We start from the raw sequence: 17,582 nt of genomic DNA on the forward strand, positions 1-17,582 counted from the left end.
AAAGCGCTGCTCCGTTGCTATACAAAGGAGTGTCTGCTCAGCCAAATTAAAAAAAAACGTTTTTATTTTTCGTCACAAATGAAGGAGGGTTAATCACTTTCAGATATCAATCGAGCAGCATACACAAGACATACCATCGAGCTAAATATAAATGAGTTCTGCATAACACTGGTGTACTGACATAAAAATAATTATTTTATTTTTTTCTTTAAGAATTAGAACGTGGTAAGCTTGTACATTATCAACGAAGCATGTTTAACAATGATGTAAGGTAGATATAAAAACAAAACCTAGCATCGTGCGTTTGTGACCCCATTAGCAACAAGGTACGAGAGAGGCAAAGGAGGAAGAGGACATCTGCGTGCGGAGAAGGAACAATGACATCAGCTCGTGTGCAGGGTGCAGCAGATCAGGCGGATCGCTGCACAGCGAGACCATGAGAGATGACGACGACTTGCAGAGGTCTTCATCCGGCAGTGGATAGATCATGGCTTATGATGATGATGATGATGATCAAGATACGACCTAAACTTGAAAGGTTTCACATTTTTCTTTGTTAATACAGAGCCGGATCTCGCCAGAAAATCGAACGGTTTCAAAAATGACAACGTCGATACGTTATACGGCACTCGAATTCATCGCTTAAAATAATGAAGAGACGAATTTTCATCGAGCGAAGATGAAATACAGTATCCTCATCGCTTCATATGTTTTCCCCCTCCTCCTTACGACACAAACCGAGCGGGCAGTAGAGGCGTAAGGAAATTGCCCCGGCCCTGCTTTTCAAGCTTGGGGGCATTTTTTGTTGTTGTTGTTGTTGTTTACGACCCGTGGAGTGATATGACAAATCCTTGGTAGAGGGAGATTGCCGGCCGGTGACCTTTGTGAACTCTACTTAAAATATCACCGCTCGTGACCTTGCGACTCAGCCCTGTCTCGGAGCCCCCGGCGCTCTGGAACGACGTTCCCCCGTTCACCTTCACCCGACCCCACGACCGCAACCAAAAGGGAAATGTGAACGTGAGCAACGAACGACAGCTGAGAAAATCAGCCGGTGCGTTAAGATCCCTGACAGGACGTCGAAGGGGGAGAAAGGTAGAGGTGTGAGGTTGTTTTTTTTGGTCCTCTCTCTCTCTCTTTCTCCCTGCGATGGATACGGTGATTAAAACCGCCGAGTACGGACAGCGCTGCTGACAATCGCCGATTTTCATCTCATGCCGCCCTGCGTCAATGTCCAGGGGTACAACAAATACTTCCCACTGGAATATGAAGCAATATGTGGCATTGCGGTGTGATGGAGGCACGATGGGACCTGCAGTACTCTTATTTCCCTTACGGTGAATTACGCTCTCATGCGCCCGAGCTATATACGTTCGTACTCAATAACCCGAAGCAGTGCCGGATTATCCTAGTAGCTACGGACCCCGCACTTTCAAGGGCCCCGCGCTAAATGCTTTCAAGCTATCAATTCCGGTTCCGTGATTCTGCACTTGCTCTATTACTATAGTACTATACTGCCTTCAACTTTTAGGAACGACTGGGTGTTTAAGGTTAGCGATTTGTCGTATTATCTGGCTGTATAGCAAATGAAAAAGTACTTACTTTAGTATGCAAGTTAAAAATGTTGCGTTTGTAATATTTATGTTTTTGATTTTATTTAGGGCCCCTTTATAACATCATGCTACAGGCCCCGCGCTAGCTTCATCCGGCACAGACCCACGACAACAAAAACGGCACGCATATCACGTGATTCGCGGTTGTGTCAATAAGTTGGGGGGCACACGATCAGGCGAGCGCAGCTAATGACGGCCGAGACTAAAACGATGGAAGGAAATGGGCCGAGGTTGCGAATGTTTTCCCGAACCGGTGATCGGCGTGGCAACGTTTGGGCGCAAGTGCGGGGGGCCACCCCCCCCCCCCCCCCACACACACACAAATCCTCACCGCCGCGTGACGGGGCCCGCCACGAGAGTGCATTGCGGTAATGAATTCGGTTCCACGTGCAAAGCCCCCCGCTCACCCCCCAGGTAGGCACTTAAAACCAGCGGCGCATCAATATCGGTGATTAAAATCGATTGTCGCGTTCGTGGATGCCGCACTCGATTGACGCGTGCGCGAGCATCGGGCTTCATACGGGGACTCTCGATTCGTACACATTGTATATTTATTAGATTGTACGTGGCAGCCTCTAGAGACGCTGACGCACACGTACACGCACTGTAAACCATTGTGTTAAAAAAAACAAGAGATTCGTTCTTGATTCTAATTGCGACGACGTAATCGTAAGAACTCATCGAATAATCACAATGGGGTAGGGAGGATTATAACTAACAAAACCTTTAAAAGTCATGTAAATAATAGAAAGCTGCAGCAGCAACATTCATTATCCGGCGAAACCTTTTTTTTGTGCGCTCATTTATGTAAGATGATGGCGCGGCTAAATATCATAACTCGCATTAAAGCGATGTCCTATGCAGCTCCGATTTGCCGTGGCAGATTTTTGCCAAAGCAAATGCCACGCCGTATGTCGGCACAACGACGTGGATCTAACGAGTTTAAGGGCATCGGCGGGCTGGTGATAGCCCCAGCCCCCACTGACGTGGTGGTTAAAGTCAGAGAAGACTGCACGTTCGAAACCCAGTTGGATGTCAAACTCAACCTGCCATCCCACGGTGGCTGGTGACATGTGTTTTTATAACCGCTTTTTCTAAAGTTAACAGCGATGGTGATCATGTACGCGGTACAGCCATTGTGTTCACCCACTGCTGGACGAGGGCCTTCCCCACGCCATGCGTGTCGTGGGGACGTTGCCACATTTCCCCACGGTGCTCCGAGTGGGTCGGTAGAAGCTAGGGTGCATCGACGCCAAAGCGCACGTTCCTACACAGTGCACTCATTTCGCCGCATTGCACTCCCGATTGCCCACCACGTAACCACCACAGCAGACTACACGTACCTGTCAACCGCTTATTATTCAGTGCCCTACCTTCTTACAGACCAATTCCGATCTTATTGGTCACCCCGTGCCCCTTATACATCTCAACGTGCATCCTCCAAAGTCCAATCACAAGGCAGAAACACAAACAAATATTGAAACGGCTGTACGCCGTATGGACCTGAAAACTCAATTTCCCTGTACAAGAATAGGAGTAAACCATATCGGTTGACAGATATGCCTATAACACCTGTCATGCCATGCGTGGTTAGTCGCGTGTCAATGCACGAATCCAGTCTCAACAATGCGCTCCAAAATCTGAAAAGATACCGGTGGCAATCTGGGCAATTTGGTCAAAGGCGCACAACACGGATTATAATCCAACAGGAAAAACCTTAGCCCCAAGCTTAGCGTGCGTGTAACTTCTTTCGCACCGTACGTAGCCAACCGTTCTAATCGGAGGTGCGGGACAAGGGCAATGAACTAAACACAAAACACGAGTTCTGAATGAGTGCTCAATCCTCGATGATTTAAAAGTGCATAGCTCCAGTGGCTTCCTAATATCGGAAGAGCGTTGTAGACGGCCGCACAAGAGCACCTGAAAACGCGCGATACAGTGTCCGTCTTTGTTCGATCGCCAGCCAAAAGCAACCGAGGATGACTGCAGTTCACTGAATGTATGCTCCTTGACATCAGCACGGTACACTTGTGGTTCATTTGTGGCAAGCTCATGGGGTGCCAGTGGAGCTAAGGCGTCCAGCTGCCCCACAGCTCATTTGAAGCCGGGAGGCGCTTTCACAGAATCAAAGTCAGAAGATGTATTTATACCGTAGGAGGAATCCGATGAGCCACGAAGCTCTTTTCCACAGATGCCCAGTATTCACGGATGTCGACATCCTTGGGAGCACTCTTTGGTTATTTCGGTAAAGTCACGTAGAAAATGAAATAATAATAATAAAATACGACGTTTCGGTTGCAACACAAGCAACCATCATCAGGTAAGAATTAATGATAAAAGACAGACACGGGAACAGCATAGGCAGACACACATGCAGAGAGAGTCTCGCTCGGTGTGTCTTTGTGTGTCTCTCTCTGCATGTGTGTCTGCCTATGCTGTTCCCGTGTCTGTGTTGTATCATTCATTCTTACCTGATGATGGTTGCTTGTGTTGCAACCGAAACGTCGTATTCTATTATTTGACTTTATTTTCTACGTGACTTTACCAAAATAACCAAAGAGTAATTCCTGCTGTCACGAAAGCTTCGAATCTAGTTTGATCCTTGGGAGTGTCTCAGGAGAGACGCGATCCATGGGGGGAGCAGCGAAGCGCAAGAGGGAGTAGAAGCGGCAACGTCAAAAGTGAAAGAGACGGTGGAAAGAATGTGATGAAGGACGGGTTAAGGGACAAGGGCTAGATTTTAATTGGCTTGCTCAGCCAGCCTTAGGGTCAGGGTTGACATTTGATTGGTTGGTTTTGGTTCGGTTTAAAACTTGAGTCTGTGTTCGACTGGATAGTACTGTTAGGGTCGGTGCTCGATTAAGGGTTCTAAATCGCGAGTGAGTTAGGGCTAGGGGTTTGAGCCACAGTCTGATTGGCTGTTTCAGTTACAATTACGGTTAGCATTAGGGTAAAATTGTTTGGCCCGAGTGATTTCCCTCCAGTGAGCTCGTCCCATCGTGCCAAGTACCGTTTGGCATTCACACTTTTTTTTAACGGTTCTTCAAATTAGGTTGTTTACACAGAGCACCATGTAGTCTTCCGGAATTAACTATCCTGAGGCTCCTGAGGCTCCTGTGGCCAAAGTTGGCGATAAAGCAATGTGCAGGATAAGATTGCTTCCACAACAATGAAAATTATTACTGTGTTGGGGGCATACCAGGTCTTCACGAAGTTTCTGGAAATATTCGAAAAAATATTTTGCAAATTTCAAAGCAATGTACTGCTCCAGCCAGCATGGTCCAATTATCACTTCAACTCAAGTAATGACAGTTTTAACCAAGGCCACGTGTGACTGCATGTTCTTGCAGATTGACAGCACGTATATGCCTGTAATCAGTTGCGTAACGTGATGGAATTAATTAGGTCACTGCAAATTGCCGCGGTCATTAAAACATTATAGAAGGGCGCTTCCGTAACAATTTTAAAACCGCCATTGAAGGAACGTTGAGAAGGGCAGACCGTTTATAATGATTTCACTCAAATGTAAGACCTTAATCGTGCCTGCATTTTCATTATAAATGGAGATGCTTTACTATGTCCATGCACAGAAACATTGTGAAATAATTTTGATTTAAAGCTTTCGTGACTGCAGGGATTTATATTCTTGGTTCTTTCGGTAAAGTCACGTAGAAGGTAAACAATAAAATAATAAAAATATAAAACAATAAAATTCTCACGACGTTCGACTGCAACACAAGCAATCATCATCAGGTGTGAAAACCACAGCGAGAAAATTTGAAAAAAGTGGCGTTTTTTTTTTACAAATTTTCTTGCTGTGGTTTTCACACCTGATGATGATTGCTTGTGTTGCAGTCGAAACGTCGTGATAATTTTATTGTTTTATATATTTTTTTGTTTACCTTCTACGTGACTTTACCGAAAGAACCAAGAATATTGTGAAATAATGTTACGTATGGCGGGGTGGTGAGGGGGGGGGTGACTCACCCCACTATCCATCTAGGACTGATGAAAATAGGTACCACTTTGTGGGCAGTGAACAACTCAAATGGTAAATGTTGTGGCTTGGCTCTCCATGCCAATTCGTCACTGTACTAGTGACGAATTGGCACGTTCTATTTACGTGACAACCCTTACTAGTTGGCTGTGCCGGGTGGTGGCGTGTTTTAACGATACGTTTATATATTTACGCGATTTAACCCAAAGACAATCTATTACGGATTATGAACTGTTGTCCTATTAATAAACTGGACCCATCAAAGTCAAGTTCAATATCCAGCACTATTTCAGGGCCACCAACCGAGATGAACGTCGCCCTGCGCTCGTTAGGGCAGCGTGACACCATAACCCATTCCGATGACGTACGTGTACGTCAATCGAAACGGAATCTGAAAACAAAAACTTTGTCGGAACCGAGGCACCCCACAAGGCCACGCGGGAGGGCGCGTGGCACAGTTTGCCGCCAGCTAACGTAGAGCGCCGTCTTGTGGCTACGGTTCTCTGCGGAGAGTAACAACGTCTTTAAAAAAAAAACAACGGCGCTACTACGCCTCTCTAAATAAATTGAAAGGAAGAGGCACTCGCGCGTTTCCGAGATTCGGCGGCGAACGGGACACCCACGCCCTGCAACCTGCAGACGTCTCGGAGCGGGAGAGGGTTACGTCGATTTGGCGACGTGGCGCACGCACATACTCTGTTGAGGAAGAGCATCACAAATCCACTGGAAGGTTCTGCAGAGGGGGGGGGGGGGGTTCCCCAACTGTTTTACTTAACTTGAAAGCTGTGTCGTGGTCAAATCTTGTAATCAAAAGTTAGTCTACTTCCTGTTGTCCAATCAATTCCACATTTTGCGCACGTACTCAGATCCGGTGACGACGCATGCCTGTATCAAAATCGGCATCAATTAATCAATCAATTGCCTCTATTCAAGCAATTTGTTTTTCATGGACGGCATATTCATTATATATTTTTGTGTAGGTCAGAAACGCCGCGGTCCCTAAACTGTGGAATCGGCTCGCCCAAGGAGCAGGCGCGGCGCGTCTCTTGTAATCAAGATGTCGTGCACTTCCCGTTATCAAATCGAGTTATTTACTTTTTAGTGCACTTTAAAATTAAACCGTTTAAAAAATTAAGGATTTTTTTTTATTTCGCGGCCGTGCTTGTGCGGCGCTTCGACGTCGCTCTTTGTCCCCCCCCCCCCCCGTGTTGTCCGACGTTTCACACCACGTGCTTGGGGGGGGCTTCTTCAGGAACTGAAAGCAGCATCCAAGTGAAACGCTGCAAAAAATCGTGATTCCCCCACCACAGTCGCGTGGCTTCAGCACCTCTGGTGGGAAAGCCACCACCCAACAAGCGGGCTATGTACGTGCGTGTATACGTTGCAATGTGCCAAGTGTTTTTTTGTTGTCTTTTTGCTGGCAAAGGCTTGAGATAAATAAACAAGTAGACATCACACAACAACAGAAACATTACGACCGCGACGGGATGATGCCTGCGAATGCTATTTAGTGCGCTCTACGGAGCAAATTAACAAGGTTTGAACGACTGCGGATTTACAACAACAACAACAAAAAGCAATATCGGTTGTTTCCGCTCCACGCTGATAGATATAAGAGGATATGTTATTGTGCAGGCAATGGAGGTAAGCTTGCCTGGCTAATGGTTAGCTTGGTATCAGTCTCACATATTTGTGAAATTACAACGTGACCATATTCCCACTTAATTAAGAATCTCACTCTCCCTCGATCCTGCAACAGCCGTAATGGAATTTATCGCCCATGGAACTGCTATTTAATTAAAACGTCTGATCAAACTTGTCATTATCTTTCATGCAAAGTATTGCACCGTCTGCAAAAAAAAAAGTGCTTCGAGTCCAAAGAGCTAACCGTGAATCAAGGCAAGTCGCTCCGCAGCAATGAACATAAACAATGGTCAATTCTAAGCATTGCACCCTGAATGCTCAACTCTGGTGATGGTGAGCTCTGTAGCGATTCATTTATAGATGCCCCACTAAAACAACAGCGAGGGATTACAGAGTAAAGAACATTTTCATTCATAGTCGCTACACATCTCGGACGAATCTCAATACACTTGATTACGCAAAGTACGAGTCGTCACGCACAGTACGAGTCACAGTACTAGTCACAGTACTAGTCACAGTACTAGTCACACAGTACGAGTCACAGTACTAGTCACAGTACTAGTCACACACAGTACGAGTCACACACAGTACTAGTCACAGTACTAGTCACACACAGTACGAGTCACACAGTACGAGTCACAGTACTAGTCACACAGTACGAGTCACAGTACGAGTCAGTACTTGTCACACGCAGTACGAGTCACTCACAGTACTAGTCACACAGTACGAGTCACACAGTACGAGTCACACAGTACGAGTCACACGCAGTACTAGTCACGCAGTACGAGTCACACAGTACTAGTCACAGTACGATTCACACACAGTACGAGTCACACAGTACGAGTCGTCACACAGTACGAGTCACACGCAGTACTAGTCACACAGTACGAGTGACAGTACGAGTCGTCACACAGTACGAGTCACACAGTACGAGTCACAGTACTAGTCACACACAGTACGAGTCACACACAGTACGAGTCACACACAGTACGAGTCGTCACACAGTACGAGTCACAGTACGAGTCACAGTACTAGTCACACACAGTACGAGTCACACACAGTACGAGTCGTCACACAGTACGAGTCACAGTACGAGTCACAGTACTAGTCACACACAGTACGAGTCACACACAGTACGAGTCGTCACACAGTACGAGTCATACAGTACGAGTCACACAGTACGAGTCACAGTACGAGTCACACACAGTACGAGTCACACAGTACGAGTCACACAGTACGAGTCCCACAAAGTACGAGTCACATAAAGAACGAGTTTTCGTACAAAGTACGAGCCACGCAAAATACGCGACGTGCGGCTTTCTCGATACGAACGATTTGTTGACGAGGAGGATGAGGAGCGAGGAGAGTGGAGGAGGCGCGCACGCTTTCACCACACCGCACACACGCGGAGCGCAAATGCTATTTTTCACATTTAATTAGTTCCTGGTTTTTTTTTGTTTGACAAGTGAATAACGTTGTAATTACGGTTACATATTTCCGCACGTCGAGGCTTTTTGGCAGTTATTATTTCATTGTAAGTAATTGTTGTTCAATACCGTCACACAGGACAATTTGCACAATTCAAAAAAAAATCCGTTTGCGACAGTGTTTGCTTGAATTGGCCTTCTGCAGAGATACCAACATGCTAACAGGAATGAACAAGTATCGTTTTGTTTTCCAAGGGAAGGAAAACATTAACAGTCCCACAAGGAATGGCCTTTACATGAAAACAAATCTTAACCTTATCCCTGTTCAGAAAAAATCATGCATATTCGCTTTCTATAAAGGAAATAATGTTGATAGTTTATGCATTGCAGATGAAGAGGCAATCACTGTTATTAATCAGGCATATACATGCGGAGCACGTCCAAAAAAAGACAAAGATTCCCCGTCTAGCCTTAAGAGACTGTTGGGGCAAGCCCTTTTCGTGAGTAGCACATATGAAGGCCAACCTGGCACACCAGGGGGTGGGTGGAAAGTTACCACGCCCGGCCACCTTTGTCTCCCGAGTGGCGATGTGTACACATCGCACGCGGTACTCATTTGAGGCCGAGTCGACCTAGGTGAGGCCCAGGACCAGTTCAGATAATCGCCATTGTTGTCGGTCAAGAGCGTGAATCGAACTTTGGTCCTCTGAGCGTAGCGCGCTAACCACCGCGCCACCACTCCCTGCACATACACCGCACCACATGCACACATTCAGTTGCTTATGAACGGGGAAAAAAAAATCTGCTTGTCAAGCAGAAACCTGTGAAGTCAGAAGGTGAGCGACAGGTCACACCACCGACTCGGCAGGCAAGTCACCTTTGGTACCCTCACCCCTCGCTGCTGAGACTAATGATACAATTTGAATGGAGCCGCCCAAATAAAATCACATCCCAGGTCGCGGTACAACACAGGGGAGGGCCGTGAGATGAGAGGCTCATGGGGGAGACGTGAAGAGAACGACGGAGAGAAATGTGGCACATGTTGGGGGGATGGATGAATGAGGTCAGTGCGATGATAAACACCACAGTGCAATTCGAATAGAATCAGGTTCTCGAGGGAAAGAGGGATGAAGGAATGTACGGAGGGATGGAGGATTGTAGGGAGGAGATGGAGCATGGGAGGGTAAGGTTCTCGAGGGAGGAAGGGAGAGAGTAATCGTATTTTTTTTCTATATTTATATTTTATATATAAACAATGTATTACAGTGAGGGAAAAAAGTATTTGATCCCCTGCTGGTTTTGCACGTTTGCCCACTGACAAAGAAATGATCAGTCTATAATTTTAATGGTAGGTTTATTTGAACAGCGAGAGACAGAATGACAACAAAAAAATCCAGAAAAAACATGTAAAAAATGTTATAAATTGATTTGCATTTTAATGAGTGAAATAAGTATTTCACCCCCTCTCAATCAGAAAGATTTCTAGCTCCCAGGTGTCTTTTATACAGGTAACGAGCTGAGATTAGGAGCACTCCCTTTAACACAAAAGCAATCAATCAATCAGATTCCAAACTCTCCACCATGGCCAAGACCAAAGAGCTATCCAAGGATGTCAGGGACAAGATTGTAGACCTACACAAGGCTGGAATGGGCTACAAGACCATTGCTAAGCAGCTTGGTGAGAAGGTGACAACAGTTGGTGCGATTATTCGCAAATGGAAGAAACACAAAAGAACTGTCAATCTCCCTCGGCCTGGGGCTCCATGCAAGATCTCACCTTGTGGAGTTGCAATGATCATGAGAACGGTGAGGAATCAGCCTAGAACTACACGGGAGGATCTTGCAATGATCTCAAGGCTGCTGAGACCATAGTCACCAAGAAAACAATTGGTAACACACTACGCCGTGAAGGACTGAAATCCTGCAGCGCCCGCAAGGTCCCCCTGCTAAAGAATGCACATATACATGCTCGTCTGAAGTTTGCCAATGAACATCTGAACGACTCAGAGGACAACTGGGTGAAAGTGTTGTGGTCAGATGAGACCAAAATGGAGCTCTTTGGCATCAACTCAACTCGCCGTGTTTGGAGGAGGAATGCTGCCTATGACCCCAAGAACACCATCCCCACCGTCAAACATGGAGGTGAAAACATTATGCTTTGGAAGTGTTTTTCTACTAAGGGGACAGGACAACTTCACCGCATCAAAGGGACGATGGACGGTGCCATGTACCGTCAAATCTTGGGTGAGAACCTCCTTCCCTCAGCCAGGGGATTGCAAATGGGTCGTGGATGGGTATTCCAGCATGACAATGACCCAAAACAAACGGCCAAGGCAACAAAGGAGTGGCTCAAGAAGAAGCACATTAAGGTCCTGGAGTGGCCTAGCCAGTCTCCAGACCTTAATCCCATAGAAAATCTGTGGAGGGAGCTGAAGGTTCGAGTTGCCAAACGTCAGCCTCGAAACCTTAATGACTTGGAGAAGATCTGCAAAGAGGAGTGGGACAAAATCCCTCTTGAGATGTGTGCAAACCTGGTGGCCAACTACAAGAAACGTCTGACCTCTGTGATTGCCAACAAGGGTTTTGCCACCAAGTACTAAGTCATGTTTTGCAGAGGGGTCAAGTACTTATTTCCCTCATTAAAATGCCAATCAATTTATAACATTTTTGACATGCGTTTTTCTGGATTTTGTTGTTATTCTGTCTCTCACTGTTCAAATAAACCTACCATTAAAATTATTGACTGATCATTTCTTTGTCAGTGGGCAAACGTACAAAATCAGCAGGGGATCAAATACTTTTTTCCCTCACTGTATTTTACCAGGTAAGGCCCATTGAGCTATATAGCTATTTTCAGAAGCGACCTGGCCACAAAGGATAGTTCACCGAAGTTGCTGATGTGGAATGTATAGCAGACAAATTATCTAAACGCATGTTTCTAAATGTGGTGGTAAAATGGGGAGGCACCCAGAGAAAAATCCACGAGACGACGGGGAGAGACACGGAATCAAACCCACGACCTCCTGCATACCAGGAGAGGAAGTTAACATCTCACCGGCAAAAGGATTTAGCGGCAGTGACATCCAGGGGGGTAGCGAGTTCAGAATCAGAATATTTATTTATCCTGGAGATATCCGATGAGCTATGAAGCTCTTTTTCACAGATGTCCAGTTAGGGGTACGGGATCAGAAAGCTGCAACAAGAAAGGATACAAAAAACGAGAGGCGTGAAAAGTATAGGAAGGGCAAGAAAATCACTAAAAGTAAATACATGATAATAGGTTTTTTCCACTTTTTTCTGACATGATTCCTTGTAAAAGGTTTCAGTTTGGTGTTTTAACATCTTAACACCTGTTTTGTTGCCAGAATTAAAGGGGAAAACCCTATTATCACATTTTGGTACTGGCAATGGAGATCCCAAAATAAATACATACATTAGATAAACGTAAATATGTTCAAATTGCGTAAGTACACCAATTCCCAAATGTGGTCAAGGCAGCAAAAACAGTCCCAGACCGCACCAAGTCAACGCACAGTAGTCCTCAAATAAAATTGCACTCTAAAAATGGAATTCTCGATACGCGGGTTACCGGATGACCGCGGAGGAGAAGGGAAACGCCCGATCGAGCAGAGACCGGCTGGAGGTGTTGAGAGGAGGAGGAGGTGGCGTGCTGCGGTGGAGGAGCCTCAGGGACGCGGCGAGAGCGAGCGACGTGGACAGGACACCACCACCACCACCACGATCAACCACACGACGCATCGCAGGCGCGCGCGTCATTAGCGGCGGGGACAATGAATTAATGATCGGCAGCCGGGAACGTAACGTTGAATAATGCATGATCGCCGCAATTATTTGCTTTTGCATTTTGATAAAGGGCTGCAGCACAAACATTCTAGCTGTTTAAACCACTGCAGGCATCACTCGCTCCTCGTAACCAAATAAAAATAGCTGGCATCGCAGATGGGTCAATGTTTACAAATTGAAATAAATCGCCTTTTAGCAGTGTCAGTATGAATTCTCCTGCTCTATTCACGTGTACAACGGGGTGATTAGCAACGTGCGGTGTTGATGTCGAGGTTGGGTGAGCCAGTTGAAGGCCACGGGGGAGGCGATGTTGTGAATGTCCGAGATACGCTGCCGGCAAATGAGCAAATTGCCCCGTCGCTTTTCTGAATGAGACACTCGAATAAAGCAGGTCAGACCGGCGTGTCGCTGCACGCTCCTAAACACGAATGCGTTCGTCAAGCTCTGTAACTACAATCAAGTCGAACTGTTGCAAGGCTCAAGTGAACAGGCACCCAGAGGTTGGCGAACTTAGGGAAAGGGGCCCAAAGGCACATGGTTGGTGCGACGCCGTGAGAACCGACGATGAGGTTCTGGTCCGGTCAACGCACTAGTTGAGGGATGTGGCATGAGGAAGGAAGCGGTGGCAATTTGTGGTGGCATCAAAGGCATTGCTCATCTACCCTGAGAACCCCAAGCCAGGAGAGGGACCAGTCTATGAATTGAAAAAATCACTTCTGAATTTGTGGATGACGGAAAGGCTGAGTTTACCCCTGAATAGAATTGAAATTCAAAATGTTTAAATGTCTTATAATGTTCAACTTAGTCATCATCGCCAGCCATGATCAATCCACTGCTGGATGATGACCTTTCAAGGCCGTCTCAGCATCCATCAAAATTTCACAAGAATCCAACAATTCACATCAATCCACTGCTGGATGATGACCTTTCAAGGCCGTCTCAGCATCCATCACAATTTCACAAGAATCCAACAATTCACCCAGCACCTGTGTACGAACCAATCTCGTTGCTCCATCTCCATGGCGGCCGAGGCTCTTGGGTGCGTTCCCATCTCCTCTAATCATTAGTTATCCTCAGCCCCAAGGCAATGTTTCTAGTGGAGAGCCAACAATATTGAGCCACGCTGATCCCAATGGAATCAACAGACAGAAAACGTGAGACCATAATGTGTGGATCAACTATTGGCTGGCAATGGTCACCTGTGACAGTTTTCTGCTCTTCAAATTAGCCACGTGAGATCTCGGACGCACAGTTGCAGGCGCAACGCTTAAGCTCAGCTGGAGCTGTCCAGGGCCTGAGCTCCAAAAATATCCCCATCCCACTCCCACATTCTCTGTGCTGTGGCGGGGGGGGGGGGGGCAAGGGGTTCAGAGGTTGAGGGAGGTGGATGTGGTGGTGGGGGGGGGTCTTGAAAAATATTCCACGAGAAATGAAGCCTTGCTTGTAGGTTATAAGGACGTTTAATGGTGCCTGCGAAAGGAGACACATTTTAGAGTTGCTATTAGTCCGGGTGTCAGATCCCATCCTCTCCGATTTTTAATGCAAAGGCAAACTTACTAACCCCCCAAAAAGCCTGCTTTGCAATGCCCAATTATTTCCTTCCCCCCCCCCCTTATAATGATAACTTGCGACACTTAAACACATTAGAGCTGCAGAATTTAAAAAGGGAATATTACCCAGAGTGTAAAAGCCAAACTGGCAGAATCAAAGCGAATATATAATAAAAGGCTGTTTTAATGGGATAAAATTAATGGATATGGAATTCATAGAGATGTGAAAGTGAATGGAAAAAAAATGTGAAATGAGTGATGGCATAAGGGAGGTACATCACGAAAATTACAAGCTTCTGAGATGGGAACTGCCTGCAAATCATTCACTCTTGCATCTCAACATTGATCAGCTATCCCAGAAAAATGCACTTCGAACTAGCTCCGTATACCGGAGGCTGTTGAAATTCATTGGAAGGGGCTAAATCTATTCAATAGGCATGCATCTTTAAAAACAACTGAATTGAATAATATATGTCTTGCTATATTTGTCCTTCATTTAACCAAGGGGGAGTCCATCCAGTCCATCATTATCACTTGCACGTGGTACGCGTGGGTAGCCGTAGTTAGCTATTCATTAGCTATGAATTTGTTATCGATAAAAGCCAAACATTTGAAGGTCTCCTCGGTGACGGGAGTGCCGGGCAACCTGGCATTTGTCTCCAAATCAACCATGAGAACGTGGTTGAAATTCTACATTCCTGTAGCAGGGGCCAATTTCTTTAAGAGAACAATGCAATTAATGTCGAGTATGATTAGTGCGGTTGGCTACGTACGGTACCAAAGAAGTTCAACAGACATACATTGTCCGGGGTTAGCTCTGACAGTTCGCCCTCCCTCCTTTTTTACGATCAGAACAGAAAGATGCTCGGTTTTTCGGCACTTTGCTTCGTTCATCATTTGGTTTTCTTGTCGTTTTTGTTGTTATTTTTTTATGTTTGCTTTTGTGCCCCCTTTTTTAAATCAATGATATCACACGGTTTCCCCGTGTAACATAAATCCCATGGTGTGCTACTGTGTTCATAGACACCAACAATAAAATTCACCCTCAAAAACTCATTACCAGATCCCCTGCATTTGTCACATTGCACAAAGCACCCACTGTAGTCCAACGCATCGAGAAAGATGAGACACCCCCCGTCAACTGAGCGTACCGAAATTCGAGCCAAATTCTGGCAGAAACCAGGGCCTTGAAGATGCTGCAGTGGCTGGGTAATCCGCTTCCTTCAATTGCGCATCTTCTGGCCCTATAGATAGCCAGTGTGGCTTTGTTCGTGATGAAGCTTGTCAACCCCTCTATATCCTTGGTACCCTCGTTCCCCCTATATCCAAAAATAAGAATTGTGGGGGAGAAATGAAGATCGAATTTCAGTTGAATATTTCGTAACAGATTATAGAGTGAGTCTAGGCTTTTGCAGTGTACGTATTGATGCGCCACTGTTTCGAGCTCACCACAGAATCCGCATTCCGGATTTGTGTTTGTGAAAAGTGCCAGAAATTGTGTTCGTGGTCACAGTCCCATGGGCAATGCTCCAGCTCAGATCACCGTGGCGCATGCACGATGGATTTGAGTAAAACAGCTCCCAGTGAGGCCTCACGTGATCACTGCAGGGCATCGTGTCCCTCCAAGCATAGCTTTTGTGTGACGTTATTATTTGCTGATGGTGGAAATTTACCATTTGGGCATACAGCTTTTTCCGGTCTACATCTGAGAAGCACCCCTCCTGGCCATTCCCCGAGGTGTGTCCACCGTGCTGCTGTGATGAAGAGAGGTGAGTGTGCTTCCTTGCTGGGACGACATTCAGTTTTGGTGGCACTGGGCCACCGCCGGCTGACTCGTTACCAACACTCACAGCAGGCGCGCTCCCCACTGCTGTTGAGAAAGACCTTCGTACCTCATTCACAAGTTTTGCGGCGAGTCTCACTGAGTGCATTCCGGCCATTACAGGTATCTCAGTAGGGGGAAGCCACCGCCCCTCCTTGCCTGATTTCACCACATCGCCCATCTTCGTGAGACGTGCATCTACCATGCGTTTCTCCATGGCAGGGCCCACAAGAGAGAGGGTAGTGCCATGTTGGGGTTCCGTAACAGTGGCTCGTGAGCTAATTCCGATGCTGACCGGGGTTTATTCAGTCGGGCAGTGACAAGGAAACCCCAGGTATGTAGGACACTCCTGTAGAAGTGGGGAATCTGTGCGAGTGGAATACCCGTAATATCCATAAAGAAGAGCTGCTTGCTGCACTGAAGGCCCCCGAGGTTATTTAGAAAAAAAAGATGCTGTGGAACACCACATGGGTGATGGGGCCGTGTAGAGAGACCTCTGTATGGCTTGTAGACAAAATGTAGAGAGCTGGCTCCGTACACACACCAGACCTTGCCCGCCCTCCCGCAGTGGCAAGGCCAAGATACCAGAAGCCACACGGTGCTTCCTCTGCGACCAGAAGAAGGCAGCTATCAGTCTCTGAAGTTTTGCTATGAGGTATGCGGGTGGAGTGAGGGAAAAGACGCGGTGCCACAAGGTGGATGCAACCAACTGGTTCACCACCAGGGGGGTTTTCCCTCTAAACGTGAGAGATTTGCACAGGCGCCCCCAAGGGTCCAGTCGTTTCCTCACCTTCTCTTCCAAGAAATCTCAATTTTAGTGCAAAGGATTTTCTCCAGGTCCCAGGGGCACACCGAGATGGTGAAGACTCTCTCTTTGCTCCACGTTATTGTTTTAGCCAACTCAGGGAACTGGGCTTCGTCCCACTTCCCAACAAGCAGCCCACTGCACTTCTCCATGTTCATCCTGGTGGAGGACGCACTCGGGGAGTAAACCTCTTACTGGGCTCTTTTAGAGTTAATCCGGTGACTCGGCGTCTAAGTAGATGCAGAAAAGGCTCCACAACGAGAGTGTAGAGCTGTCCTGACATAGGACAGCCTTGCCTGATACCTCTTCTGAAATCTATAGGAACAATTAGTCCACCATTAACTTTAACCAGACACTAGGCCATGTTGTACAGCAAACTAATCCCATGAAGAGAGTCCCAAAACCAAAAACTTTTAGAATGCCAAGAAGATATTGGTCATCAGCCCTGTCAAAGGTTTTCTCTTGATCAAGGGAGAGAAAGCAAGTGGAAAATTCAAATGCTCCAACAGACTGATCAAATCTCTCACTGGGAAAATCCCATCATGGATGGTCCTCCCTGGAACAGTGTATGCCTGGTCATCGGCAATAACATGAGCCAACAACCTTTTAAGCCTTGCAGAGGCAGCTTTCGCGAGAATCTTATAGTCTGTGTTCAGCACTGAGACTGGACGCCAATTTTTGAGGTGCCTGAGGTCGCCCTTTATTGGAGTAAGTGTGAGTACGGCTCTCCTCCAGGACTGAGGCATCACGTTGGTCTCCACTGCTTCATCTAGAACAGCTTTGTAATCTTTACGTATGGAGTGCCAAAAATGGTGATAAAACTCCCCCGTCATCCCACTAATCCCTGGGGATTTGTTCCTGGCCAGGGCACTCACTGCCATGTCCAGGTCGCTTTGTTTGACCTCTTCTTCTAGAAGGTC

This window comes from Petromyzon marinus, chromosome 2, assembly GCF_048934315.1.
Source record: "Petromyzon marinus isolate PM22_M1 ecotype Great Lakes invasive population chromosome 2, UKy_Petmar_22M1.pri1.0, whole genome shotgun sequence".
Classification (NCBI taxonomy): Eukaryota; Metazoa; Chordata; class Hyperoartia; order Petromyzontiformes; family Petromyzontidae; genus Petromyzon; species Petromyzon marinus.